This window comes from Dendrobates tinctorius, unplaced genomic scaffold, assembly GCF_039654945.1.
Source record: "Dendrobates tinctorius isolate UK_male_01 unplaced genomic scaffold, ASM3965494v1 ptg000099l, whole genome shotgun sequence".
In the NCBI taxonomy this organism is placed as follows: Eukaryota; Metazoa; Chordata; class Amphibia; order Anura; family Dendrobatidae; genus Dendrobates; species Dendrobates tinctorius.
Genome location: NW_027361767.1, coordinates 9,356,662 through 9,384,235, shown reverse-complemented (window position 1 = coordinate 9,384,235; position 27,574 = coordinate 9,356,662). Strand labels below are relative to the sequence as shown.

The following is a 27,574-nucleotide window of genomic DNA, read 5'->3' as shown; positions in this document are numbered from 1 at the left end:
TGGGTGCAGCAACTACAATACCCAGAGAGATTAGCAAAAAAGTATTATTTTGTCTAGAAACTGAGGGGTGATCTCATAACCATGTATAAGTATATAAGGGGACAATACAAATATCTCTCCGAGGATCTGTTTATACCAAGGAAGGTGACGGTCACAAGGGGGCATTCTCTGCATCTGGAGGAGAGAAGGTTTTTCCACCAACATAGAAAAGGATTCTTTACTGGTAGGGCAGGGAGAATCTGGAATTCCTTGTCTGAGGAGGTGGGGATGGCGAACTCAGTCAAGGGGTTCAAGAGAGGCCCGGATGTCTTCCTGGAGCGTAACAATATTGTATCTTGCAGTTATTAGGTTCTTTAGAAGGATGTAGATCTGGGGATTTCTTCTGACGGAATATAGGCTGAACTGGACGGACAAATGTCTTTTTTCGGCCTTGCTAACTACAGCTCTGGCAAAAATTAAGAGACCACTGCAAAATCTTCAGTTTGTCTTAATTTTCTCTTTATAGGTATATTTTTGAGTAAAATGTAAATTGCTCTTATATTCTATAAACTACTGACAACATGTCTTCGAATTTCCAAGCACTAAATTTTGTACTTATTTTCAGAAAATGAAAAATGGTCAAAATAGCAAAAAAAATGCAGTGCTTGCAGACCTCAAATAATGCTACGAAAACAAGTTCATAATTATTTAGAAACAACAATACTAATGTTTTATCTCAGGAAGAGTTCAGAAATCAATATTTTGTGGAATAACCATGATTTTTAATCACAGCTTTCATGTGTCTTGGCATGCTTTCCACCAGTCTTTCACACTGCTTTTGGGTGACATTATGCCACTCCTGGTACAAAAATTTAAGCAGTTCTTCTTTGCTTGATGGCTTGTGACTATCCATCTTCCTCACATTCAAGAGGTTTTCAATGGGGTTCAGGTTTGGAGATTGGGCTGGCCATGACAGCGATTTGAGCTAGTGTTCCTTCATCCACACATTGGTTTACCTAGCCGTGTGGCATGGTGCATTGTTCTGCTGGAAAAGCCAGTCCTCAGAGTTGGGGAACGTTTCCTGAGCAGAAGGAATCAACTATTTTTCCAGGATAACCTTGTATGTGGCTTGATTCACATGTCCTTCGCAAAGATTAACCTGCCCAATTCAAGCCTGGAAATTATGATTTTTGTGGAACTAGAGCAAGTCCAAAAAGGGGCAACAAAATTTAGTAACGGGATGGAAGAATTACGGTACCCAGCGAGATTATCAATGTAGAGAGCGCGGATAGCTCAGTCGGTAGAGGATCAGACTTTTAATCTGAGGGTCCAGGGTTCAAGTCCCTGTTTGGGCGTAAGCTTTTAATAAATGGTAATGTTATGTAAAATAGGTGAGGTCATCATGGGGGTGCAATGTGGGTGTAACTTGTATGCTGATAAAAGGTCTAAAGAAATTATGATCTGTGTGGAACTAGAGCGAGTACAAAGAAGGGCAACAACTACAATACCCAGAGAGATTAGCAAAAAAGTATTATTTTGTCTAGAAACTGAGGGGTGATCTCATAACCATGTATAAGTATATAAGGGGACAATACAAATATCTCTCCGAGGATCTGTTTATACCAAGGAAGGTGACGGTCACAAGGGGGCATTCTCTGCATCTGGAGGAGAGAAGGTTTTTCCACCAACATAGAAAAGGATTCTTTACTGGTAGGGCAGGGAGAATCTGGAATTCCTTGTCTGAGGAGGTGGGGATGGCGAACTCAGTCAAGGGGTTCAAGAGAGGCCCGGATGTCTTCCTGGAGCGTAACAATATTGTATCTTGCAGTTATTAGGTTCTTTAGAAGGACGTAGATCTGGGGATTTCTTCTGACGGAATATAGGCTGAACTGGACGGACAAATGTCTTTTTTCGGCCTTGCTAACTACAGCTCTGGCAAAAATTAAGAGACCACTGCAAAATCTTCAGTTTGTCTTAATTTTCTCTTTATAGGTATATTTTTGAGTAAAATGTAAATTGCTCTTATATTCTATAAACTACTGACAACATGTCTTCGAATTTCCAAGCACTAAATTTTGTACTTATTTTCAGAAAATGAAAAATGGTCAAAATAGCAAAAAAAATGCAGTGCTTGCAGACCTCAAATAATGCTACGAAAACAAGTTCATAATTATTTAGAAACAACAATACTAATGTTTTATCTCAGGAAGAGTTCAGAAATCAATATTTTGTGGAATAACCATGATTTTTAATCACAGCTTTCATGTGTCTTGGCATGCTTTCCACCAGTCTTTCACACTGCTTTTGGGTGACATTATGCCACTCCTGGTACAAAAATTTAAGCAGTTCTTCTTTGCTTGATGGCTTGTGACTATCCATCTTCCTCACATTCAAGAGGTTTTCAATGGGGTTCAGGTTTGGAGATTGGGCTGGCCATGACAGCGATTTGAGCTAGTGTTCCTTCATCCACACATTGGTTTACCTAGCCGTGTGGCATGGTGCATTGTTCTGCTGGAAAAGCCAGTCCTCAGAGTTGGGGAACGTTTCCTGAGCAGAAGGAATCAACTATTTTTCCAGGATAACCTTGTATGTGGCTTGATTCACATGTCCTTCGCAAAGATTAACCTGCCCAATTCAAGCCTGGAAATTATGATTTTTGTGGAACTAGAGCAAGTCCAAAAAGGGGCAACAAAATTTAGTAACGGGATGGAAGAATTACGGTACCCAGCGAGATTATCAATGTAGAGAGCCCGGATAGCTCAGTCGGTAGAGCATCAGACTTTTAATCTGAGGGTCCAGGGTTCAAGTCCCTGTTCGGGCGTTAGGTTTTAATAAATGGTAATGTTATAGGTAATAGGTGAGGTCATCATGGGGGTACAATGTGGGTGCAGCAACTACAATACCCAGAGAGATTAGCAAAAAAGTATTATTTTGTCTAGAAACTGAGGGGTGATCTCATAACCATGTATAAGTATATAAGGGGACAATACAAATATCTCTCCGAGGATCTGTTTATACCAAGGAAGGTGACGGTCACAAGGGGGCATTCTCTGCATCTGGAGGAGAGAAGGTTTTTCCACCAACATAGAAAAGGATTCTTTACTGGTAGGGCAGGGAGAATCTGGAATTCCTTGTCTGAGGAGGTGGGGATGGCGAACTCAGTCAAGGGGTTCAAGAGAGGCCCGGATGTCTTCCTGGAGCGTAACAATATTGTATCTTGCAGTTATTAGGTTCTTTAGAAGGACGTAGATCTGGGGATTTCTTCTGACGGAATATAGGCTGAACTGGACGGACAAATGTCTTTTTTCGGCCTTGCTAACTACAGCTCTGGCAAAAATTAAGAGACCACTGCAAAATCTTCAGTTTGTCTTAATTTTCTCTTTATAGGTATATTTTTGAGTAAAATGTAAATTGCTCTTATATTCTATAAACTACTGACAACATGTCTTCGAATTTCCAAGCACTAAATTTTGTACTTATTTTCAGAAAATGAAAAATGGTCAAAATAGCAAAAAAAATGCAGTGCTTGCAGACCTCAAATAATGCTACGAAAACAAGTTCATAATTATTTAGAAACAACAATACTAATGTTTTATCTCAGGAAGAGTTCAGAAATCAATATTTTGTGGAATAACCATGATTTTTAATCACAGCTTTCATGTGTCTTGGCATGCTTTCCACCAGTCTTTCACACTGCTTTTGGGTGACATTATGCCACTCCTGGTACAAAAATTTAAGCAGTTCTTCTTTGCTTGATGGCTTGTGACTATCCATCTTCCTCACATTCAAGAGGTTTTCAATGGGGTTCAGGTTTGGAGATTGGGCTGGCCATGACAGCGATTTGAGCTAGTGTTCCTTCATCCACACGTTGGTTTACCTAGCCGTGTGGCATGGTGCATTGTTCTGCTGGAAAAGCCAGTCCTCAGAGTTGGGGAACGTTTCCTGAGCAGAAGGAATCAACTATTTTTCCAGGATAACCTTGTATGTGGCTTGATTCACATGTCCTTCGCAAAGATTAACCTGCCCAATTCAAGCCTGGAAATTATGATTTTTGTGGAACTAGAGCAAGTCCAAAAAGGGGCAACAAAATTTAGTAACGGGATGGAAGAATTACGGTACCCAGCGAGATTATCAATGTAGAGAGCCCGGATAGCTCAGTCGGTAGAGCATCAGACTTTTAATCTGAGGGTCCAGGGTTCAAGTCCCTGTTCGGGCGTAAGGTTTTAATAAATGGTAATGTTATAGGTAATAGGTGAGGTCATCATGGGGGTACAATGTGGGTGCAGCAACTACAATACCCAGAGAGATTAGCAAAAAAGTATTATTTTGTCTAGAAACTGAGGGGTGATCTCATAACCATGTATAAGTATATAAGGGGACAATACAAATATCTCTCCGAGGATCTGTTTATACCAAGGAAGGTGACGGTCACAAGGGGGCATTCTCTGCATCTGGAGGAGAGAAGGTTTTTCCACCAACATAGAAAAGGATTCTTTACTGGTAGGGCAGGGAGAATCTGGAATTCCTTGTCTGAGGAGGTGGGGATGGCGAACTCAGTCAAGGGGTTCAAGAGAGGCCCGGATGTCTTCCTGGAGCGTAACAATATTGTATCTTGCAGTTATTAGGTTCTTTAGAAGGACGTAGATCTGGGGATTTCTTCTGACGGAATATAGGCTGAACTGGACGGACAAATGTCTTTTTTCGGCCTTGCTAACTACAGCTCTGGCAAAAATTAAGAGACCACTGCAAAATCTTCAGTTTGTCTTAATTTTCTCTTTATAGGTATATTTTTGAGTAAAATGTAAATTGCTCTTATATTCTATAAACTACTGACAACATGTCTTCGAATTTCCAAGCACTAAATTTTGTACTTATTTTCAGAAAATGAAAAATGGTCAAAATAGCAAAAAAAATGCAGTGCTTGCAGACCTCAAATAATGCTACGAAAACAAGTTCATAATTATTTAGAAACAACAATACTAATGTTTTATCTCAGGAAGAGTTCAGAAATCAATATTTTGTGGAATAACCATGATTTTTAATCACAGCTTTCATGTGTCTTGGCATGCTTTCCACCAGTCTTTCACACTGCTTTTGGGTGACATTATGCCACTCCTGGTACAAAAATTTAAGCAGTTCTTCTTTGCTTGATGGCTTGTGACTATCCATCTTCCTCACATTCAAGAGGTTTTCAATGGGGTTCAGGTTTGGAGATTGGGCTGGCCATGACAGCGATTTGAGCTAGTGTTCCTTCATCCACACGTTGGTTTACCTAGCCGTGTGGCATGGTGCATTGTTCTGCTGGAAAAGCCAGTCCTCAGAGTTGGGGAACGTTTCCTGAGCAGAAGGAATCAACTATTTTTCCAGGATAACCTTGTATGTGGCTTGATTCACATGTCCTTCGCAAAGATTAACCTGCCCAATTCAAGCCTGGAAATTATGATTTTTGTGGAACTAGAGCAAGTCCAAAAAGGGGCAACAAAATTTAGTAACGGGATGGAAGAATTACGGTACCCAGCGAGATTATCAATGATCATGATTATGAGATTGATAATATGATGATCTCATAACCATGTATAAGTATATAAGGGGACAATACAAATATCTCTCCGAGGATCTGTTTATACCAAGGAAGGTGACGGTCACAAGGGGGCATTCTCTGCATCTGGAGGAGAGAAGGTTTTTCCACCAACATAGAAAAGGATTCTTTACTGGTAGGGCAGGGAGAATCTGGAATTCCTTGTCTGAGGAGGTGGGGATGGCGAACTCAGTCAAGGGGTTCAAGAGAGGCCCGGATGTCTTCCTGGAGCGTAACAATATTGTATCTTGCAGTTATTAGGTTCTTTAGAAGGACGTAGATCTGGGGATTTCTTCTGACGGAATATAGGCTGAACTGGACGGACAAATGTCTTTTTTCGGCCTTGCTAACTACAGCTCTGGCAAAAATTAAGAGACCACTGCAAAATCTTCAGTTTGTCTTAATTTTCTCTTTATAGGTATATTTTTGAGTAAAATGTAAATTGCTCTTATATTCTATAAACTACTGACAACATGTCTTCGAATTTCCAAGCACTAAATTTTGTACTTATTTTCAGAAAATGAAAAATGGTCAAAATAGCAAAAAAAATGCAGTGCTTGCAGACCTCAAATAATGCTACGAAAACAAGTTCATAATTATTTAGAAACAACAATACTAATGTTTTATCTCAGGAAGAGTTCAGAAATCAATATTTTGTGGAATAACCATGATTTTTAATCACAGCTTTCATGTGTCTTGGCATGCTTTCCACCAGTCTTTCACACTGCTTTTGGGTGACATTATGCCACTCCTGGTACAAAAATTTAAGCAGTTCTTCTTTGCTTGATGGCTTGTGACTATCCATCTTCCTCACATTCAAGAGGTTTTCAATGGGGTTCAGGTTTGGAGATTGGGCTGGCCATGACAGCGATTTGAGCTAGTGTTCCTTCATCCACACGTTGGTTTACCTAGCCGTGTGGCATGGTGCATTGTTCTGCTGGAAAAGCCAGTCCTCAGAGTTGGGGAACGTTTCCTGAGCAGAAGGAATCAACTATTTTTCCAGGATAACCTTGTATGTGGCTTGATTCACATGTCCTTCGCAAAGATTAACCTGCCCAATTCAAGCCTGGAAATTATGATTTTTGTGGAACTAGAGCAAGTCCAAAAAGGGGCAACAAAATTTAGTAACGGGATGGAAGAATTACGGTACCCAGCGAGATTATCAATGTAGAGAGCCCGGATAGCTCAGTCGGTAGAGCATCAGACTTTTAATCTACAACTACAATACCCAGAGAGATTAGCAAAAAAGTATTATTTTGTCTAGAAACTGAGGGGTGATCTCATAACCATGTATAAGTATATAAGGGGACAATACAAATATCTCTCCGAGGATCTGTTTATACCAAGGAAGGTGACGGTCACAAGGGGGCATTCTCTGCATCTGGAGGAGAGAAGGTTTTTCCACCAACATAGAAAAGGATTCTTTACTGGTAGGGCAGGGAGAATCTGGAATTCCTTGTCTGAGGAGGTGGGGATGGCGAACTCAGTCAAGGGGTTCAAGAGAGGCCCGGATGTCTTCCTGGAGCGTAACAATATTGTATCTTGCAGTTATTAGGTTCTTTAGAAGGACGTAGATCTGGGGATTTCTTCTGACGGAATATAGGCTGAACTGGACGGACAAATGTCTTTTTTCGGCCTTGCTAACTACAGCTCTGGCAAAAATTAAGAGACCACTGCAAAATCTTCAGTTTGTCTTAATTTTCTCTTTATAGGTATATTTTTGAGTAAAATGTAAATTGCTCTTATATTCTATAAACTACTGACAACATGTCTTCGAATTTCCAAGCACTAAATTTTGTACTTATTTTCAGAAAATGAAAAATGGTCAAAATAGCAAAAAAAATGCAGTGCTTGCAGACCTCAAATAATGCTACGAAAACAAGTTCATAATTATTTAGAAACAACAATACTAATGTTTTATCTCAGGAAGAGTTCAGAAATCAATATTTTGTGGAATAACCATGATTTTTAATCACAGCTTTCATGTGTCTTGGCATGCTTTCCACCAGTCTTTCACACTGCTTTTGGGTGACATTATGCCACTCCTGGTACAAAAATTTAAGCAGTTCTTCTTTGCTTGATGGCTTGTGACTATCCATCTTCCTCACATTCAAGAGGTTTTCAATGGGGTTCAGGTTTGGAGATTGGGCTGGCCATGACAGCGATTTGAGCTAGTGTTCCTTCATCCACACGTTGGTTTACCTAGCCGTGTGGCATGGTGCATTGTTCTGCTGGAAAAGCCAGTCCTCAGAGTTGGGGAACGTTTCCTGAGCAGAAGGAATCAACTATTTTTCCAGGATAACCTTGTATGTGGCTTGATTCACATGTCCTTCGCAAAGATTAACCTGCCCAATTCAAGCCTGGAAATTATGATTTTTGTGGAACTAGAGCAAGTCCAAAAAGGGGCAACAAAATTTAGTAACGGGATGGAAGAATTACGGTACCCAGCGAGATTATCAATGTAGAGAGCCCGGATAGCTCAGTCGGTAGAGCATCAGACTTTTAATCTGAGGGTCCAGGGTTCAAGTCCCTGTTCGGGCGTAAGGTTTTAATAAATGGTAATGTTATAGGTAATAGGTGAGGTCATCATGGGGGTACAATGTGGGTGCAGCAACTACAATACCCAGAGAGATTAGCAAAAAAGTATTATTTTGTCTAGAAACTGAGGGGTGATCTCATAACCATGTATAAGTATATAAGGGGACAATACAAATATCTCTCCGAGGATCTGTTTATACCAAGGAAGGTGACGGTCTGGGCAGGGAGAATCTGGAATTCCTTGTCTGAGGAGGTGGGGATGGCGAACTCAGTCAAGGGGTTCAAGAGAGGCCCGGATGTCTTCCTGGAGCGTAACAATATTGTATCTTGCAGTTATTAGGTTCTTTAGAAGGACGTAGATCTGGGGATTTCTTCTGACGGAATATAGGCTGAACTGGACGGACAAATGTCTTTTTTCGGCCTTGCTAACTACAGCTCTGGCAAAAATTAAGAGACCACTGCAAAATCTTCAGTTTGTCTTAATTTTCTCTTTATAGGTATATTTTTGAGTAAAATGTAAATTGCTCTTATATTCTATAAACTACTGACAACATGTCTTCGAATTTCCAAGCACTAAATTTTGTACTTATTTTCAGAAAATGAAAAATGGTCAAAATAGCAAAAAAAATGCAGTGCTTGCAGACCTCAAATAATGCTACGAAAACAAGTTCATAATTATTTAGAAACAACAATACTAATGTTTTATCTCAGGAAGAGTTCAGAAATCAATATTTTGTGGAATAACCATGATTTTTAATCACAGCTTTCATGTGTCTTGGCATGCTTTCCACCAGTCTTTCACACTGCTTTTGGGTGACATTATGCCACTCCTGGTACAAAAATTTAAGCAGTTCTTCTTTGCTTGATGGCTTGTGACTATCCATCTTCCTCACATTCAAGAGGTTTTCAATGGGGTTCAGGTTTGGAGATTGGGCTGGCCATGACAGCGATTTGAGCTAGTGTTCCTTCATCCACACGTTGGTTTACCTAGCCGTGTGGCATGGTGCATTGTTCTGCTGGAAAAGCCAGTCCCCAGAGTTGGGGAACGTTTCCTGAGCAGAAGGAATCAACTATTTTTCCAGGATAACCTTGTATGTGGCTTGATTCACATGTCCTTCGCAAAGATTAACCTGCCCAATTCAAGCCTGGAAATTATGATTTTTGTGGAACTAGAGCAAGTCCAAAAAGGGGCAACAAAATTTAGTAACGGGATGGAAGAATTACGGTACCCAGCGAGATTATCAATGTAGAGAGCCCCGATATCTCAGTCGGTAGAGCATCAGACTTTTAATCTGAGGGTCCAGGGTTCAAGTCCCTGTTCGGGCGTAAGGTTTTAATAAATGGTAATGTTATAGGTAATAGGTGAGGTCATCATGGGGGTACAATGTGGGTGCAGCAACTACAATACCCAGAGAGATTAGCAAAAAAGTATTATTTTGTCTAGAAACTGAGGGGTGATCTCATAACCATGTATAAGTATATAAGGGGACAATACAAATATCTCTCCGAGGATCTGTTTATACCAAGGAAGGTGACGGTCACAAGGGGGCATTCTCTGCATCTGGAGGAGAGAAGGTTTTTCCACCAACATAGAAAAGGATTCTTTACTGGTAGGGCAGGGAGAATCTGGAATTCCTTGTCTGAGGAGGTGGGGATGGCGAACTCAGTCAAGGGGTTCAAGAGAGGCCCGGATGTCTTCCTGGAGCGTAACAATATTGTATCTTGCAGTTATTAGGTTCTTTAGAAGGACGTAGATCTGGGGATTTCTTCTGACGGAATATAGGCTGAACTGGACGGACAAATGTCTTTTTTCGGCCTTGCTAACTACAGCTCTGGCAAAAATTAAGAGACCACTGCAAAATCTTCAGTTTGTCTTAATTTTCTCTTTATAGGTATATTTTTGAGTAAAATGTAAATTGCTCTTATATTCTATAAACTACTGACAACATGTCTTCGAATTTCCAAGCACTAAATTTTGTACTTATTTTCAGAAAATGAAAAATGGTCAAAATAGCAAAAAAAATGCAGTGCTTGCAGACCTCAAATAATGCTACGAAAACAAGTTCATAATTATTTAGAAACAACAATACTAATGTTTTATCTCAGGAAGAGTTCAGAAATCAATATTTTGTGGAATAACCATGATTTTTAATCACAGCTTTCATGTGTCTTGGCATGCTTTCCACCAGTCTTTCACACTGCTTTTGGGTGACATTATGCCACTCCTGGTACAAAAATTTAAGCAGTTCTTCTTTGCTTGATGGCTTGTGACTATCCATCTTCCTCACATTCAAGAGGTTTTCAATGGGGTTCAGGTTTGGAGATTGGGCTGGCCATGACAGCGATTTGAGCTAGTGTTCCTTCATCCACACGTTGGTTTACCTAGCCGTGTGGCATGGTGCATTGTTCTGCTGGAAAAGCCAGTCCTCAGAGTTGGGGAACGTTTCCTGAGCAGAAGGAATCAACTATTTTTCCAGGATAACCTTGTATGTGGCTTGATTCACATGTCCTTCGCAAAGATTAACCTGCCCAATTCAAGCCTGGAAATTATGATTTTTGTGGAACTAGAGCAAGTGCAAAAAGGGGCAACAAAATTTAGTAACGGGATGGAAGAATTACGGTACCCAGCGAGATTATCAGCCAGATAGCTCAGTCGGTAGAGCATCAGACTTTTAATCTGAGGGTCCAGGGTTCAAGTCCCTGTTCGGGCGTAAGGTTTTAATAAATGGTAATGCTATAGGTAATAGGTGAGGTCATCATGGGGGTACAATGTGACGGTCACAAGGGGGCATTCTCTGCATCTGGAGGAGAGAAGGTTTTTCCACCAACATAGAAAAGGATTCTTTACTGGTAGGGCAGGGAGAATCTGGAATTCCTTGTCTGAGGAGGTGGGGATGGCGAACTCAGTCAAGGGGTTCAAGAGAGGCCCGGATGTCTTCCTGGAGCGTAACAATATTGTATCTTGCAGTTATTAGGTTCTTTAGAAGGACGTAGATCTGGGGATTTCTTCTGACGGAATATAGGCTGAACTGGACGGACAAATGTCTTTTTTCGGCCTTGCTAACTACAGCTCTGGCAAAAATTAAGAGACCACTGCAAAATCTTCAGTTTGTCTTAATTTTCTCTTTATAGGTATATTTTTGAGTAAAATGTAAATTGCTCTTATATTCTATAAACTACTGACAACATGTCTTCGAATTTCCAAGCACTAAATTTTGTACTTATTTTCAGAAAATGAAAAATGGTCAAAATAGCAAAAAAAATGCAGTGCTTGCAGACCTCAAATAATGCTACGAAAACAAGTTCATAATTATTTAGAAACAACAATACTAATGTTTTATCTCAGGAAGAGTTCAGAAATCAATATTTTGTGGAATAACCATGATTTTTAATCACAGCTTTCATGTGTCTTGGCATGCTTTCCACCAGTCTTTCACACTGCTTTTGGGTGACATTATGCCACTCCTGGTACAAAAATTTAAGCAGTTCTTCTTTGTTTGATGGCTTGTGACTATCCATCTTCCTCACATTCAAGAGGTTTTCAATGGGGTTCAGGTTTGGAGATTGGGCTGGCCATGACAGCGATTTGAGCTAGTGTTCCTTCATCCACACGTTGGTTTACCTAGCCGTGTGGCATGGTGCATTGTTCTGCTGGAAAAGCCAGTCCTCAGAGTTGGGGAACGTTTCCTGAGCAGAAGGAATCAACTATTTTTCCAGGATAACCTTGTATGTGGCTTGATTCACATGTCCTTCGCAAAGATTAACCTGCCCAATTCAAGCCTGGAAATTATGATTTTTGTGGAACTAGAGCAAGTCCAAAAAGGGGCAACAAAATTTAGTAACGGGATGGAAGAATTACGGTACCCAGCGAGATTATCAATGTAGAGACTTTTAATCTGAGGGTCCAGGGTTCAAGTCCCTGTTTGGGCGTAAGCTTTTAATAAATGGTAATGTTATGTAAAATAGGTGAGGTCATCAATGGGGGTGCAATGTGGGTGTAACTTGTATGCTGATAAAAGGTCGTGTGGAAGATCTGTGTGGAACTAGAGCGAGTACAAAGAAGGGCAACAACTACAATACCCAGAGAGATTAGCAAAAAAGTATTATTTTGTCTAGAAACTGAGGGGTGATCTCATAACCATGTATAAGTATATAAGGGGACAATACAAATATCTCTCCGAGGATCTGTTTATACCAAGGAAGGTGACGGTCACAAGGGGGCATTCTCTGCATCTGGAGGAGAGAAGGTTTTTCCACCAACATAGAAAAGGATTCTTTACTGGTAGGGCAGGGAGAATCTGGAATTCCTTGTCTGAGGAGGTGGGGATGGCGAACTCAGTCAAGGGGTTCAAGAGAGGCCCGGATGTCTTCCTGGAGCGTAACAATATTGTATCTTGCAGTTATTAGGTTCTTTAGAAGGACGTAGATCTGGGGATTTCTTCTGACGGAATATAGGCTGAACTGGACGGACAAATGTCTTTTTTCGGCCTTGCTAACTACAGCTCTGGCAAAAATTAAGAGACCACTGCAAAATCTTCAGTTTGTCTTAATTTTCTCTTTATAGGTATATTTTTGAGTAAAATGTAAATTGCTCTTATATTCTATAAACTACTGACAACATGTCTTCGAATTTCCAAGCACTAAATTTTGTACTTATTTTCAGAAAATGAAAAATGGTCAAAATAGCAAAAAAAATGCAGTGCTTGCAGACCTCAAATAATGCTACGAAAACAAGTTCATAATTATTTAGAAACAACAATACTAATGTTTTATCTCAGGAAGAGTTCAGAAATCAATATTTTGTGGAATAACCATGATTTTTAATCACAGCTTTCATGTGTCTTGGCATGCTTTCCACCAGTCTTTCACACTGCTTTTGGGTGACATTATGCCACTCCTGGTACAAAAATTTAAGCAGTTCTTCTTTGTTTGATGGCTTGTGACTATCCATCTTCCTCACATTCAAGAGGTTTTCAATGGGGTTCAGGTTTGGAGATTGGGCTGGCCATGACAGCGATTTGAGCTAGTGTTCCTTCATCCACACGTTGGTTTACCTAGCCGTGTGGCATGGTGCATTGTTCTGCTGGAAAAGCCAGTCCTCAGAGTTGGGGAACGTTTCCTGAGCAGAAGGAATCAACTATTTTTCCAGGATAACCTTGTATGTGGCTTGATTCACATGTCCTTCGCAAAGATTAACCTGCCCAATTCAAGCCTGGAAATTATGATTTTTGTGGAACTAGAGCAAGTCCAAAAAGGGGCAACAAAATTTAGTAACGGGATGGAAGAATTACGGTACCCAGCGAGATTATCAATGTAGAGACTTTTAATCTGAGGGTCCAGGGTTCAAGTCCCTGTTTGGGCGTAAGCTTTTAATAAATGGTAATGTTATGTAAAATAGGTGAGGTCATCAATGGGGGTGCAATGTGGGTGTAACTTGTATGCTGATAAAAGGTCGTGTGGAAGATCTGTGTGGAACTAGAGCGAGTACAAAGAAGGGCAACAACTACAATACCCAGAGAGATTAGCAAAAAAGTATTATTTTGTCTAGAAACTGAGGGGTGATCTCATAACCATGTATAAGTATATAAGGGGACAATACAAATATCTCTCCGAGGATCTGTTTATACCAAGGAAGGTGACGGTCACAAGGGAGCATTCTCTGCATCTGGAGGAGAGAAGGTTTTTCCACCAACATAGAAAAGGATTCTTTACTGGTAGGGCAGGGAGAATCTGGAATTCCTTGTCTGAGGAGGTGGGGATGGCGAACTCAGTCAAGGGGTTCAAGAGAGGCCCGGATGTCTTCCTGGAGCGTAACAATATTGTATCTTGCAGTTATTAGGTTCTTTAGAAGGACGTAGATCTGGGGATTTCTTCTGATGGAATATAGGCTGAACTGGACGGACAAATGTCTTTTTTCGGCCTTGCTAACTACAGCTCTGGCAAAAATTAAGAGACCACTGCAAAATCTTCAGTTTGTCTTAATTTTCTCTTTATAGGTATATTTTTGAGTAAAATGTAAATTGCTCTTATATTCTATAAACTACTGACAACATGTCTTCGAATTTCCAAGCACTAAATTTTGTACTTATTTTCAGAAAATGAAAAATGGTCAAAATAGCAAAAAAAATGCAGTGCTTGCAGACCTCAAATAATGCTACGAAAACAAGTTCATAATTATTTAGAAACAACAATACTAATGTTTTATCTCAGGAAGAGTTCAGAAATCAATATTTTGTGGAATAACCATGATTTTTAATCACAGCTTTCATGTGTCTTGGCATGCTTTCCACCAGTCTTTCACACTGCTTTTGGGTGACATTATGCCACTCCTGGTACAAAAATTTAAGCAGTTCTTCTTTGTTTGATGGCTTGTGACTATCCATCTTCCTCACATTCAAGAGGTTTTCAATGGGGTTCAGGTTTGGAGATTGGGCTGGCCATGACAGCGATTTGAGCTAGTGTTCCTTCATCCACATGTTGGTTTACCTAGCCGTGTGGCATGGTGCATTGTTCTGCTGGAAAAGCCAGTCCTCAGAGTTGGGGAACGTTTCCTGAGCAGAAGGAATCAACTATTTTTCCAGGATAACCTTGTATGTGGCTTGATTCACATGTCCTTCGCAAAGATTAACCTGCCCAATTCAAGCCTGGAAATTATGATTTTTGTGGAACTAGAGCAAGTCCAAAAAGGGGCAACAAAATTTAGTAACGGGATGGAAGAATTACGGTACCCAGCGAGATTATCAATGTAGAGACTTTTAATCTGAGGGTCCAGGGTTCAAGTCCCTGTTTGGGCGTAAGCTTTTAATAAATGGTAATGTTATGTAAAATAGGTGAGGTCATCATGGGGGTGCAATGTGGGTGTAACTTGTATGCTGATAAAAGGTCTAAAGAAATTATGATCTGTGTGGAACTAGAGCGAGTACAAAGAAGGGCAACAACTACAATACCCAGAGAGATTAGCAAAAAAGTATTATTTAGTCTAGAAACTGAGGGGTGATCTCATAACCATGTATAAGTATATAAGGGGACAATACAAATATCTCTCCGAGGATCTGTTTATACCAAGGAAGGTGACGGTCACTTTAGAAGGACGTAGATCTGGGGATTTCTTCTGACGGAATATAGGCTGAACTGGACGGACAAATGTCTTTTTTCGGCCTTGCTAACTACAGCTCTGGCAAAAATTAAGAGACCACTGCAAAATCTTCAGTTTGTCTTAATTTTCTCTTTATAGGTATATTTTTGAGTAAAATGTAAATTGCTCTTATATTCTATAAACTACTGACAACATGTCTTCGAATTTCCAAGCACTAAATTTTGTACTTATTTTCAGAAAATGAAAAATGGTCAAAATAGCAAAAAAAATGCAGTGCTTGCAGACCTCAAATAATGCTACGAAAACAAGTTCATAATTATTAAGAAACAACAATACTAATGTTTTATCTCAGGAAGAGTTCAGAAATCAATATTTTGTGGAATAACCATGATTTTTAATCACAGCTTTCATGTATCTTGGCATGCTTTCCACCAGTCTTTCACACTGCTTTTGGGTGACATTATGCCACTCCTGGTACAAAAATTTAAGCAGTTCTTCTTTGTTTGATGGCTTGTGACTATCCATCTTCCTCACATTCAAGAGGTTTTCAATGGGGTTCAGGTTTGGAGATTGGGCTGGCCATGACAGCGATTTGAGCTAGTGTTCCTTCATCCACACATTGGTTTACCTAGCCGTGTGGCATGGTGCATTGTTCTGCTGGAAAAGCCAGTCCTCAGAGTTGGGGAACATTTCCTGAGCAGAAGGAATCAACTATTTTTCCAGGATAACCTTGTATGTGGCTTGATTCACATGTCCTTCGCAAAGATTAACCTGCCCAATTCAAGCCTGGAAATTATGATTTTTGTGGAACTAGAGCAAGTCCAAAAAGGGGCAACAAAATTTAGTAACGGGATGGAAGAATTACGGTACCCAGCGAGATTTTCAATGTAGAGAGTCTGGATAGCTCAGTCGGTAGAGCATCAGACTTTTAATCTGAGGGTCCAGGGTTCAAGTCCCTGTTCGGGCGTAAGGTTTTAATAAATGGTAATGTTATAGGTAATAGGTGAGGTCATCATGGGGGTACAATGTGGGTGCAGCAACTACAATACCCAGAGAGATTAGCAAAAAAGTATTATTTTGTCTAGAAACTGAGGGGTGATCTCATAACCATGTATAAGTATATAAGGGGACAATACAAATATCTCTCCGAGGATCTGTTTATACCAAGGAAGGTGACGGTCACAAGGGGGCATTCTCTGCATCTGGAGGAGAGAAGGTTTTTCCACCAACATAGAAAAGGATTCTTTACTGGTAGGGCAGGGAGAATCTGGAATTCCTTGTCTGAGGAGGTGGGGATGGCGAACTCAGTCAAGGGGTTCAAGAGAGGCCCGGATGTCTTCCTGGAGCGTAACAATATTGTATCTTGCAGTTATTAGGTTCTTTAGAAGGACGTAGATCTGGGGATTTCTTCTGACGGAATATAGGCTGAACTGGACGGACAAATGTCTTTTTTCGGCCTTGCTAACTACAGCTCTGGCAAAAATTAAGAGACCACTGCAAAATCTTCAGTTTGTCTTAATTTTCTCTTTATAGGTATATTTTTGAGTAAAATGTAAATTGCTCTTATATTCTATAAACTACTGACAACATGTCTTCGAATTTCCAAGCACTAAATTTTGTACTTATTTTCAGAAAATGAAAAATGGTCAAAATAGCAAAAAAAATGCAGTGCTTGCAGACCTCAAATAATGCTACGAAAACAAGTTCATAATTATTTAGAAACAACAATACTAATGTTTTATCTCAGGAAGAGTTCAGAAATCAATATTTTGCGGAATAACCATGATTTTTAATCACAGCTTTCATGTGTCTTGGCATGCTTTCCACCAGTCTTTCACACTGCTTTTGGGTGACATTATGCCACTCCTGGTACAAAAATTTAAGCAGTTCTTCTTTGTTTGATGGCTTGTGACTATCCATCTTCCTCACATTCAAGAGGTTTTCAATGGGGTTCAGGTTTGGAGATTGGGCTGGCCATGACAGCGATTTGAGCTAGTGTTCCTTCATCCACACGTTGGTTTACCTAGCCGTGTGGCATGGTGCATTGTTCTGCTGGAAAAGCCAGTCCTCAGAGTTGGGGAACGTTTCCTGAGCAGAAGGAATCAACTATTTTTCCAGGATAACCTTGTATGTGGCTTGATTCACATGTCCTTCGCAAAGATTAACCTGCCCAATTCAAGCCTGGAAATTATGATTTTTGTGGAACTAGAGCAAGTCCAAAAAGGGGCAACAAAATTTAGTAACGGGATGGAAGAATTACGGTACCCAGCGAGATTATCAATGTAGAGACTTTTAATCTGAGGGTCCAGGGTTCAAGTCCCTGTTTGGGCGTAAGCTTTTAATAAATGGTAATGTTATGTAAAATAGGTGAGGTCATCAATGGGGGTGCAATGTGGGTGTAACTTGTATGCTGATAAAAGGTCGTGTGGAAGATCTGTGTGGAACTAGAGCGAGTACAAAGAAGGGCAACAACTACAATACCCAGAGAGATTAGCAAAAAAGTATTATTTTGTCTAGAAACTGAGGGGTGATCTCATAACCATGTATAAGTATATAAGGGGACAATACAAATATCTCTCCGAGGATCTGTTTATACCAAGGAAGGTGACGGTCACAAGGGGGCATTCTCTGCATCTGGAGGAGAGAAGGTTTTTCCACCAACATAGAAAAGGATTCTTTACTGGTAGGGCAGGGAGAATCTGGAATTCCTTGTCTGAGGAGGTGGGGATGGCGAACTCAGTCAAGGGGTTCAAGAGAGGCCCGGATGTCTTCCTGGAGCGTAACAATATTGTATCTTGCAGTTATTAGGTTCTTTAGAAGGACGTAGATCTGGGGATTTCTTCTGATGGAATATAGGCTGAACTGGACGGACAAATGTCTTTTTTCGGCCTTGCTAACTACAGCTCTGGCAAAAATTAAGAGACCACTGCAAAATCTTCAGTTTGTCTTAATTTTCTCTTTATAGGTATATTTTTGAGTAAAATGTAAATTGCTCTTATATTCTATAAACTACTGACAACATGTCTTCGAATTTCCAAGCACTAAATTTTGTACTTATTTTCAGAAAATGAAAAATGGTCAAAATAGCAAAAAAAATGCAGTGCTTGCAGACCTCAAATAATGCTACGAAAACAAGTTCATAATTATTTAGAAACAACAATACTAATGTTTTATCTCAGGAAGAGTTCAGAAATCAATATTTTGTGGAATAACCATGATTTTTAATCACAGCTTTCATGTGTCTTGGCATGCTTTCCACCAGTCTTTCACACTGCTTTTGGGTGACATTATGCCACTCCTGGTACAAAAATTTAAGCAGTTCTTCTTTGTTTGATGGCTTGTGACTATCCATCTTCCTCACATTCAAGAGGTTTTCAATGGGGTTCAGGTTTGGAGATTGGGCTGGCCATGACAGCGATTTGAGCTAGTGTTCCTTCATCCACACGTTGGTTTACCTAGCCGTGTGGCATGGTGCATTGTTCTGCTGGAAAAGCCAGTCCTCAGAGTTGGGGAACGTTTCCTGAGCAGAAGGAATCAACTATTTTTCCAGGATAACCTTGTATGTGGCTTGATTCACATGTCCTTCGCAAAGATTAACCTGCCCAATTCAAGCCTGGAAATTATGATTTTTGTGGAACTAGAGCAAGTCCAAAAAGGGGCAACAAAATTTAGTAACGGGATGAAAGAATTACGGTACCCAGCGAGATTATCAATGTAGAGAGTCCGGATAGCTCAGTCGGTAGAGCATCAGACTTTTAATCTGAGGGTCCAGGGTTCAAGTCCCTGTTCGGGCGTAAGCTTTTAATAAATGGTAATGTTATGTAAAATAGGTGAGGTCATCATGACGGGGGGCAATGTGGGTGTAACTTGTATGCTGATAAAAGGTCTAAAGAAATTATGATCTGTGTGGAACTAGAGCGAGTACAAAGAAGGGCAACAACTACAATACCCAGAGAGATTAGCAAAAAAGTATTATTTAGTCTAGAAACTGAGGGGTGATCTCATAACCATGTATAAGTATATAAGGGGACAATACAAATATCTCTCCGAGGATCTGTTTATACCAAGGAAGGTGACGGTCACTTTAGAAGGACGTAGATCTGGGGATTTCTTCTGACGGAATATAGGCTGAACTGGACGGACAAATGTCTTTTTTCGGCCTTGCTAACTACAGCTCTGGCAAAAATTAAGAGACCACTGCAAAATCTTCAGTTTGTCTTAATTTTCTCTTTATAGGTATATTTTTGAGTAAAATGTAAATTGCTCTTATATTCTATAAACTACTGACAACATGTCTTCGAATTTCCAAGCACTAAATTTTGTACTTATTTTCAGAAAATGAAAAATGGTCAAAATAGCAAAAAAAATGCAGTGCTTGCAGACCTCAAATAATGCTACGAAAACAAGTTCATAATTATTAAGAAACAACAATACTAATGTTTTATCTCAGGAAGAGTTCAGAAATCAATATTTTGTGGAATAACCATGATTTTTAATCACAGCTTTCATGTGTCTTGGCATGCTTTCCACCAGTCTTTCACACTGCTTTTGGGTGACATTATGCCACTCCTGGTACAAAAATTTAAGCAGTTCTTCTTTGTTTGATGGCTTGTGACTATCCATCTTCCTCACATTCAAGAGGTTTTCAATGGGGTTCAGGTTTGGAGATTGGGCTGGCCATGACAGCGATTTGAGCTAGTGTTCCTTCATCCACACGTTGGTTTACCTAGCCGTGTGGCATGGTGCATTGTTCTGCTGGAAAAGCCAGTCCTCAGAGTTGGGGAACGTTTCCTGAGCAGAAGGAATCAACTATTTTTCCAGGATAACCTTGTATGTGGCTTGATTCACATGTCCTTCGCAAAGATTAACCTGCCCAATTCAAGCCTGGAAATTATGATTTTTGTGGAACTAGAGCAAGTCCAAAAAGGGGCAACAAAATTTAGTAACGGGATGGAAGAATTACGGTACCCAGCGAGATTATCAATGTAGAGACTTTTAATCTGAGGGTCCAGGGTTCAAGTCCCTGTTTGGGCGTAAGCTTTTAATAAATGGTAATGTTATGTAAAATAGGTGAGGTCATCAATGGGGGTGCAATGTGGGTGTAACTTGTATGCTGATAAAAGGTCGTGTGGAAGATCTGTGTGGAACTAGAGCGAGTACAAAGAAGGGCAACAACTACAATACCCAGAGAGATTAGCAAAAAAGTATTATTTTGTCTAGAAACTGAGGGGTGATCTCATAACCATGTATAAGTATATAAGGGGACAATATAAATATCTCTCCGAGGATCTGTTTATACCAAGGAAGGTGACGGTCACAAGGGGGCATTCTCTGCATCTGGAGGAGAGAAGGTTTTTCCACCAACATAGAAAAGGATTCTTTACTGGTAGGGCAGGGAGAATCTGGAATTCCTTGTCTGAGGAGGTGGGGATGGCGAACTCAGTCAAGGGGTTCAAGAGAGGCCCGGATGTCTTCCTGGAGCGTAACAATATTGTATCTTGCAGTTATTAGGTTCTTTAGAAGGACGTAGATCTGGGGATTTCTTCTGATGGAATATAGGCTGAACTGGACGGACAAATGTCTTTTTTCGGCCTTGCTAACTACAGCTCTGGCAAAAATTAAGAGACCACTGCAAAATCTTCAGTTTGTCTTAATTTTCTCTTTATAGGTATATTTTTGAGTAAAATGTAAATTGCTCTTATATTCTATAAACTACTGACAACATGTCTTCGAATTTCCAAGCACTAAATTTTGTACTTATTTTCAGAAAATGAAAAATGGTCAAAATAGCAAAAAAAATGCAGTGCTTGCAGACCTCAAATAATGCTACGAAAACAAGTTCATAATTATTTAGAAACAACAATACTAATGTTTTATCTCAGGAAAGGAAGAGTTCAGAAATCAATATTTTGTGGAATAACCATGATTTTTAATCACAGCTTTCATGTGTCTTGGCATGCTTTCCACCAGTCTTTCACACTGCTTTTGGGTGACATTATGCCACTCCTGGTACAAAAATTTAAGCAGTTCTTCTTTGTTTGATGGCTTGTGACTATCCATCTTCCTCACATTCAAGAGGTTTTCAATGGGGTTCAGGTTTGGAGATTGGGCTGGCCATGACAGCGATTTGAGCTAGTGTTCCTTCATCCACACGTTGGTTTACTTAGCCGTGTGGCATGGTGCATTGTTCTGCTGGAAAAGCCAGTCCTCAGAGTTGGGGAACGTTTCCTGAGCAGAAGGAATCAACTATTTTTCCAGGATAACCTTGTATGTGGCTTGATTCACATGTCCTTCGCAAAGATTAACCTGCCCAATTCAAGCCTGGAAATTATGATTTTTGTGGAACTAGAGCAAGTCCAAAAAGGGGCAACAAAATTTAGTAACGGGATGAAAGAATTACGGTACCCAGCGAGATTATCAATGTAGAGAGTCCGGATAGCTCAGTCGGTAGAGCATCAGACTTTTAATCTGAGGGTCCAGGGTTCAAGTCCCTGTTCGGGCGTAAGCTTTTAATAAATGGTAATGTTATGTAAAATAGGTGAGGTCATCATGGGGGTGCAATGTGGGTGTAACTTGTATGCTGATAAAAGGTCTAAAGAAATTATGATCTGTGTGGAACTAGAGCGAGTACAAAGAAGGGCAACAACTACAATACCCAGAGAGATTAGCAAAAAAGTATTATTTAGTCTAGAAACTGAGGGGTGATCTCATAACCATGTATAAGTATATAAGGGGACAATACAAATATCTCTCCGAGGATCTGTTTATACCAAGGAAGGTGACGGTCACTTTAGAAGGACGTAGATCTGGGGATTTCTTCTGACGGAATATAGGCTGAACTGGACGGACAAATGTCTTTTTTCGGCCTTGCTAACTACAGCTCTGGCAAAAATTAAGAGACCACTGCAAAATCTTCAGTTTGTCTTAATTTTCTCTTTATAGGTATATTTTTGAGTAAAATGTAAATTGCTCTTATATTCTATAAACTACTGACAACATGTCTTCGAATTTCCAAGCACTAAATTTTGTACTTATTTTCAGAAAATGAAAAATGGTCAAAATAGCAAAAAAAATGCAGTGCTTGCAGACCTCAAATAATGCTACGAAAACAAGTTCATAATTATTAAGAAACAACAATACTAATGTTTTATCTCAGGAAGAGTTCAGAAATCAATATTTTGTGGAATAACCATGATTTTTAATCACAGCTTTCATGTGTCTTGGCATGCTTTCCACCAGTCTTTCACACTGCTTTTGGGTGACATTATGCCACTCCTGGTACAAAAATTTAAGCAGTTCTTCTTTGTTTGATGGCTTGTGACTATCCATCTTCCTCACATTCAAGAGGTTTTCAATGGGGTTCAGGTTTGGAGATTGGGCTGGCCATGACAGCGATTTGAGCTAGTGTTCCTTCATCCACACGTTGGTTTACCTAGCCGTGTGGCATGGTGCATTGTTCTGCTGGAAAAGCCAGTCCTCAGAGTTGGGGAACGTTTCCTGAGCAGAAGGAATCAACTATTTTTCCAGGATAACCTTGTATGTGGCTTGATTCACATGTCCTTCGCAAAGATTAAGCTGCCCAATTCAAGCCTGGAAATTATGATTTTTGTGGAACTAGAGCAAGTCCAAAAAGGGGCAACAAAATTTAGTAACGGGATGGAAGAATTACGGTACCCAGCGAGATTATCAATGTAGAGACTTTTAATCTGAGGGTCCAGGGTTCAAGTCCCTGTTTGGGCGTAAGCTTTTAATAAATGGTAATGTTATGTAAAATAGGTGAGGTCATCAATGGGGGTGCAATGTGGGTGTAACTTGTATGCTGATAAAAGGTCGTGTGGAAGATCTGTGTGGAACTAGAGCGAGTACAAAGAAGAGCAACAACTACAATACCCAGAGAGATTAGCAAAAAAGTATTATTTTGTCTAGAAACTGAGGGGTGATCTCATAACCATGTATAAGTATATAAGGGGACAATACAAATATCTCTCCGAGGATCTGTTTATACCAAGGAAGGTGACGGTCACAAGGGGGCATTCTCTGCATCTGGAGGAGAGAAGGTTTTTCCACCAACATAGAAAAGGATTCTTTACTGGTAGGGCAGGGAGAATCTGGAATTCCTTGTCTGAGGAGGTGGGGATGGCGAACTCAGTCAAGGGGTTCAAGAGAGGCCCGGATGTCTTCCTGGAGCGTAACAATATTGTATCTTGCAGTTATTAGGTTCTTTAGAAGGACGTAGATCTGGGGATTTCTTCTGATGGAATATAGGCTGAACTGGACGGACAAATGTCTTTTTTCGGCCTTGCTAACTACAGCTCTGGCAAAAATTAAGAGACCACTGCAAAATCTTCAGTTTGTCTTAATTTTCTCTTTATAGGTATATTTTTGAGTAAAATGTAAATTGCTCTTATATTCTATAAACCACTGACAACATGTCTTCGAATTTCCAAGCACTAAATTTTGTACTTATTTTCAGAAAATGAAAAATGGTCAAAATAGCAAAAAAAATGCAGTGCTTGCAGACCTCAAATAATGCTACGAAAACAAGTTCATAATTATTTAGAAACAACAATACTAATGTTTTATCTCAGGAAGAGTTCAGAAATCAATATTTTGTGGAATAACCATGATTTTTAATCACAGCTTTCATGTGTCTTGGCATGCTTTCCACCAGTCTTTCACACTGCTTTTGGGTGACATTATGCCACTCCTGGTACAAAAATTTAAGCAGTTCTTCTTTGTTTGATGGCTTGTGACTATCCATCTTCCTCACATTCAAGAGGTTTTCAATGGGGTTCAGGTTTGGAGATTGGGCTGGCCATGACAGCGATTTGAGCTAGTGTTCCTTCATCCACACGTTGGTTTACCTAGCCGTGTGGCATGGTGCATTGTTCTGCTGGAAAAGCCAGTCCTCAGAGTTGGGGAACGTTTCCTGAGCAGAAGGAATCAACTATTTTTCCAGGATAACCTTGTATGTGGCTTGATTCACATGTCCTTCGCAAAGATTAACCTGCCCAATTCAAGCCTGGAAATTATGATTTTTGTGGAACTAGAGCAAGTCCAAAAAGGGGCAACAAAATTTAGTAACGGGATGAAAGAATTACGGTACCCAGCGAGATTATCAATGTAGAGAGTCCGGATAGCTCAGTCGGTAGAGCATCAAACTTTTAATCTGAGGGTCCAGGGTTCAAGTCCCTGTTTGGGCGTAAGCTTTTAATAAATGGTAATGTTATGTAAAATAGGTGAGGTCATCATGGGGGTGCAATGTGGGTGTATCTTGTATGCTGATAAAAGGTCTAAAGAAATTATGATCTGTGTGGAACTAGAGCGAGTACAAAGAAGGGCAACAACTACAATACCCAGAGAGATTAGCAAAAAAGTATTATTTAGTCTAGAAACTGAGGGGTGATCTCATAACCATGTATAAGTATATAAGGGGACAATACAAATATCTCTCCGAGGATCTGTTTATACCAAGGAAGGTGACGGTCACTTTAGAAGGACGAAGATCTGGGGATTTCTTCTGACGGAATATAGGCTGAACTGGACGGACAAATGTCTTTTTTCGGCCTTGCTAACTACAGCTCTGGCAAAAATTAAGAGACCACTGCAAAATCTTCAGTTTGTCTTAATTTTCTCTTTATAGGTATATTTTTGAGTAAAATGTAAATTGCTCTTATATTCTATAAACTACTGACAACATGTCTTCGAATTTCCAAGCACTAAATTTTGTACTTATTTTCAGAAAATGAAAAATGGTCAAAATAGCAAAAAAAATGCAGTGCTTGCAGACCTCAAATAATGCTACGAAAACAAGTTCATAATTATTAAGAAACAACAATACTAATGTTTTATCTCAGGAAGAGTTCAGAAATCAATATTTTGTGGAATAACCATGATTTTTAATCACAGCTTTCATGTGTCTTGGCATGCTTTCCACCAGTCTTTCACACTGCTTTTGGGTGACATTATGCAACTCCTGGTACAAAAATTTAAGCAGTTCTTCTTTGTTTGATGGCTTGTGACTATCCATCTTCCTCACATTCAAGAGGTTTTCAATGGGGTTCAGGTTTGGAGATTGGGCTGGCCATGACAGCGATTTGAGCTAGTGTTCCTTCATCCACATGTTGGTTTACCTAGCCGTGTGGCATGGTGCATTGTTCTGCTGGAAAAGCCAGTCCTCAGAGTTGGGGAACGTTTCCTGAGCAGAAGGAATCAACTATTTTTCCAGGATAACCTTGTATGTGGCTTGATTCACATGTCCTTCGCAAAGATTAACCTGCCCAATTCAAGCCTGGAAATTATGATTTTTGTGGAACTAGAGCAAGTCCAAAAAGGGGCAACAAAATTTAGTAACGGGATGGAAGAATTACGGTACCCAGCGAGATTATCAATGTAGAGACTTTTAATCTGAGGGTCCAGGGTTCAAGTCCCTGTTTGGGCGTAAGCTTTTAATAAATGGTAATGTTATGTAAAATAGGTGAGGTCATCATGGGGGTGCAATGTGGGTGTAACTTGTATGCTGATAAAAGGTCTAAAGAAATTATGATCTGTGTGGAACTAGAGCGAGTACAGCTCGAAGGGCAACAACTACAATACCCAAAGAGATTAGCAAAAAAGTATTATTTTGTCTAGAAACTGAGGGGTGATCTCATAACCATGTATAAGTATATAAGGGGACAATACAAATATCTCTCCGAGGATCTGTTTATACCAAGGAAGGTGACGGTCACAAGGGGGCATTCTCTGCATCTGGAGGAGAGAAGGTTTTTCCACCAACATAGAAAAGGATTCTTTACTGGTAGGGCAGGGAGAATCTGGAATTCCTTTTCTGAGGAGGTGGGGATGGCGAACTCAGTCAAGGGGTTCAAGAGAGGCCCGGATGTCTTCCTGGAGCGTAACAATATTGTATCTTGCAGTTATTAGGTTCTTTAGAAGGACGTAGATCTGGGGATTTCATCTGACGGAATATAGGCTCAACTGGACGGACAAATGTCTTTTTTCGGCCTTGCTAACTACAGCTCTGGCAAAAATTAAGAGACCACTGCAAAATCTTCAGTTTGTCTTAATTTTCTCTTTATAGGTATATTTTTGAGTAAAATGTAAATTGCTCTTATATTCTATAAACTACTGACAACATGTCTTCGAATTTCCAAGCACTAAATTTTGTACTTATTTTCAGAAAATGAAAAATGGTCAAAATAGCAAAAAAAATGCAGTGCTTGCAGACCTCAAATAATGCTACGAAAACAAGTTCATAATTATTAAGAAACAACAATACTAATGTTTTATCTCAGGAAGAGTTCAGAAATCAATATTTTGTGGAATAACCATGATTTTTAATCACAGCTTTCATGTGTCTTGGCATGCTTTCCACCAGTCTTTCACACTGCTTTTGGGTGACATTATGCCACTCCTGGTACAAAAATTTAAGCAGTTCTTCTTTGTTTGATGGCTTGTGACTATCCATCTTCCTCACATTCAAGAGGTTTTCAATGGGGTTCAGGTTTGGAGATTGGGCTGGCCATGACAGCGATTTGAGCTAGTGTTCCTTCATCCACATGTTGGTTTACCTAGCCGTGTGGCATGGTGCATTGTTCTGCTGGAAAAGCCAGTCCTCAGAGTTGGGGAACGTTTCCTGAGCAGAAGGAATCAACTATTTTTCCAGGATAACCTTGTATGTGGCTTGATTCACATGTCCTTCGCAAAGATTAACCTGCCCAATTCAAGCCTGGAAATTATGATTTTTGTGGAACTAGAGCAAGTCCAAAAAGGGGCAACAAAATTTAGTAACGGGATGGAAGAATTACGGTACCCAGCGAGATTATCAATGTAGAGAGCCCGGATAGCTCAGTCGGTAGAGCATCAGACTTTTACTCTGAGGGTCCAGGGTCCAAGTCCCTGTTTGGGCGTAAGCTTTTAATAAATGGTAATGTTATGTAAAATAGGTGAGGTCATCATGGGGGTGCAATGTGGGTGTAACTTGTATGCTGATAAAAGGTCTAAAGAAATTATGATCTGTGTGGAACTAGAGCGAGTACAAAGAAGGGCAACAACTACAATACCCAGAGAGATTAGCAAAAAAGTATTATTTAGTCTAGAAACTGAGGGGTGATCTCATAACCATGTATAAGTATATAAGGGGACAATACAAATATCTCTCCGAGGATCTGTTTATACCAAGGAAGGTGACGGTCACTTTAGAAGGACGTAGATCTGGGGATTTCTTCTGACGGAATATAGGCTGAACTGGACGGACAAAGTCCCTGTTTGGGCGTAAGCTTTTAATAAATGGTAATGTTATGTAAAATAGGTGAGGTCATCATGGGGGTGCAATGTGGGTGTAACTTGTATGCTGATAAAAGGTCTAAAGAAATTATGATCTG

The 27,574-nt window shown here is 40.0% G+C and overlaps 11 non-coding genes across 11 annotated transcripts; all 11 read left to right on the top strand.

Moving 5' to 3' along the window:
• The first annotated feature begins 1,261 nt into the window (after positions 1 to 1,261).
• On the top strand, positions 1,262 to 1,334 carry TRNAK-UUU (transfer RNA lysine (anticodon UUU)). Its single transcript has one exon. It is a non-coding gene; the product is annotated as a tRNA-Lys (tRNA).
• Positions 1,335 to 2,727: 1,393 nt separating this feature from the next.
• On the top strand, positions 2,728 to 2,800 carry TRNAK-UUU (transfer RNA lysine (anticodon UUU)). Its single transcript has one exon. It is a non-coding gene; the product is annotated as a tRNA-Lys (tRNA).
• A 1,322-nt stretch (positions 2,801 to 4,122) lies between these two features.
• TRNAK-UUU (transfer RNA lysine (anticodon UUU)) lies at positions 4,123 to 4,195 on the top strand. The gene has a single exon. It is a non-coding gene; the product is annotated as a tRNA-Lys (tRNA).
• A 3,830-nt stretch (positions 4,196 to 8,025) lies between these two features.
• TRNAK-UUU (transfer RNA lysine (anticodon UUU)) lies at positions 8,026 to 8,098 on the top strand. Its single transcript has one exon. It is a non-coding gene; the product is annotated as a tRNA-Lys (tRNA).
• Positions 8,099 to 9,348: 1,250 nt separating this feature from the next.
• TRNAK-UUU (transfer RNA lysine (anticodon UUU)) lies at positions 9,349 to 9,421 on the top strand. The gene has a single exon. It is a non-coding gene; the product is annotated as a tRNA-Lys (tRNA).
• Positions 9,422 to 10,733: 1,312 nt separating this feature from the next.
• TRNAK-UUU (transfer RNA lysine (anticodon UUU)) lies at positions 10,734 to 10,806 on the top strand. Its single transcript has one exon. It is a non-coding gene; the product is annotated as a tRNA-Lys (tRNA).
• Positions 10,807 to 16,085: 5,279 nt separating this feature from the next.
• TRNAK-UUU (transfer RNA lysine (anticodon UUU)) lies at positions 16,086 to 16,158 on the top strand. The gene has a single exon. It is a non-coding gene; the product is annotated as a tRNA-Lys (tRNA).
• Positions 16,159 to 18,912: 2,754 nt separating this feature from the next.
• On the top strand, positions 18,913 to 18,985 carry TRNAK-UUU (transfer RNA lysine (anticodon UUU)). The gene has a single exon. It is a non-coding gene; the product is annotated as a tRNA-Lys (tRNA).
• A 2,635-nt stretch (positions 18,986 to 21,620) lies between these two features.
• On the top strand, positions 21,621 to 21,693 carry TRNAK-UUU (transfer RNA lysine (anticodon UUU)). The gene has a single exon. It is a non-coding gene; the product is annotated as a tRNA-Lys (tRNA).
• A 2,628-nt stretch (positions 21,694 to 24,321) lies between these two features.
• On the top strand, positions 24,322 to 24,394 carry TRNAK-UUU (transfer RNA lysine (anticodon UUU)). The gene has a single exon. It is a non-coding gene; the product is annotated as a tRNA-Lys (tRNA).
• A 2,633-nt stretch (positions 24,395 to 27,027) lies between these two features.
• On the top strand, positions 27,028 to 27,100 carry TRNAK-UUU (transfer RNA lysine (anticodon UUU)). The gene has a single exon. It is a non-coding gene; the product is annotated as a tRNA-Lys (tRNA).
• The last annotated feature ends 474 nt before the right edge of the window (positions 27,101 to 27,574 follow it).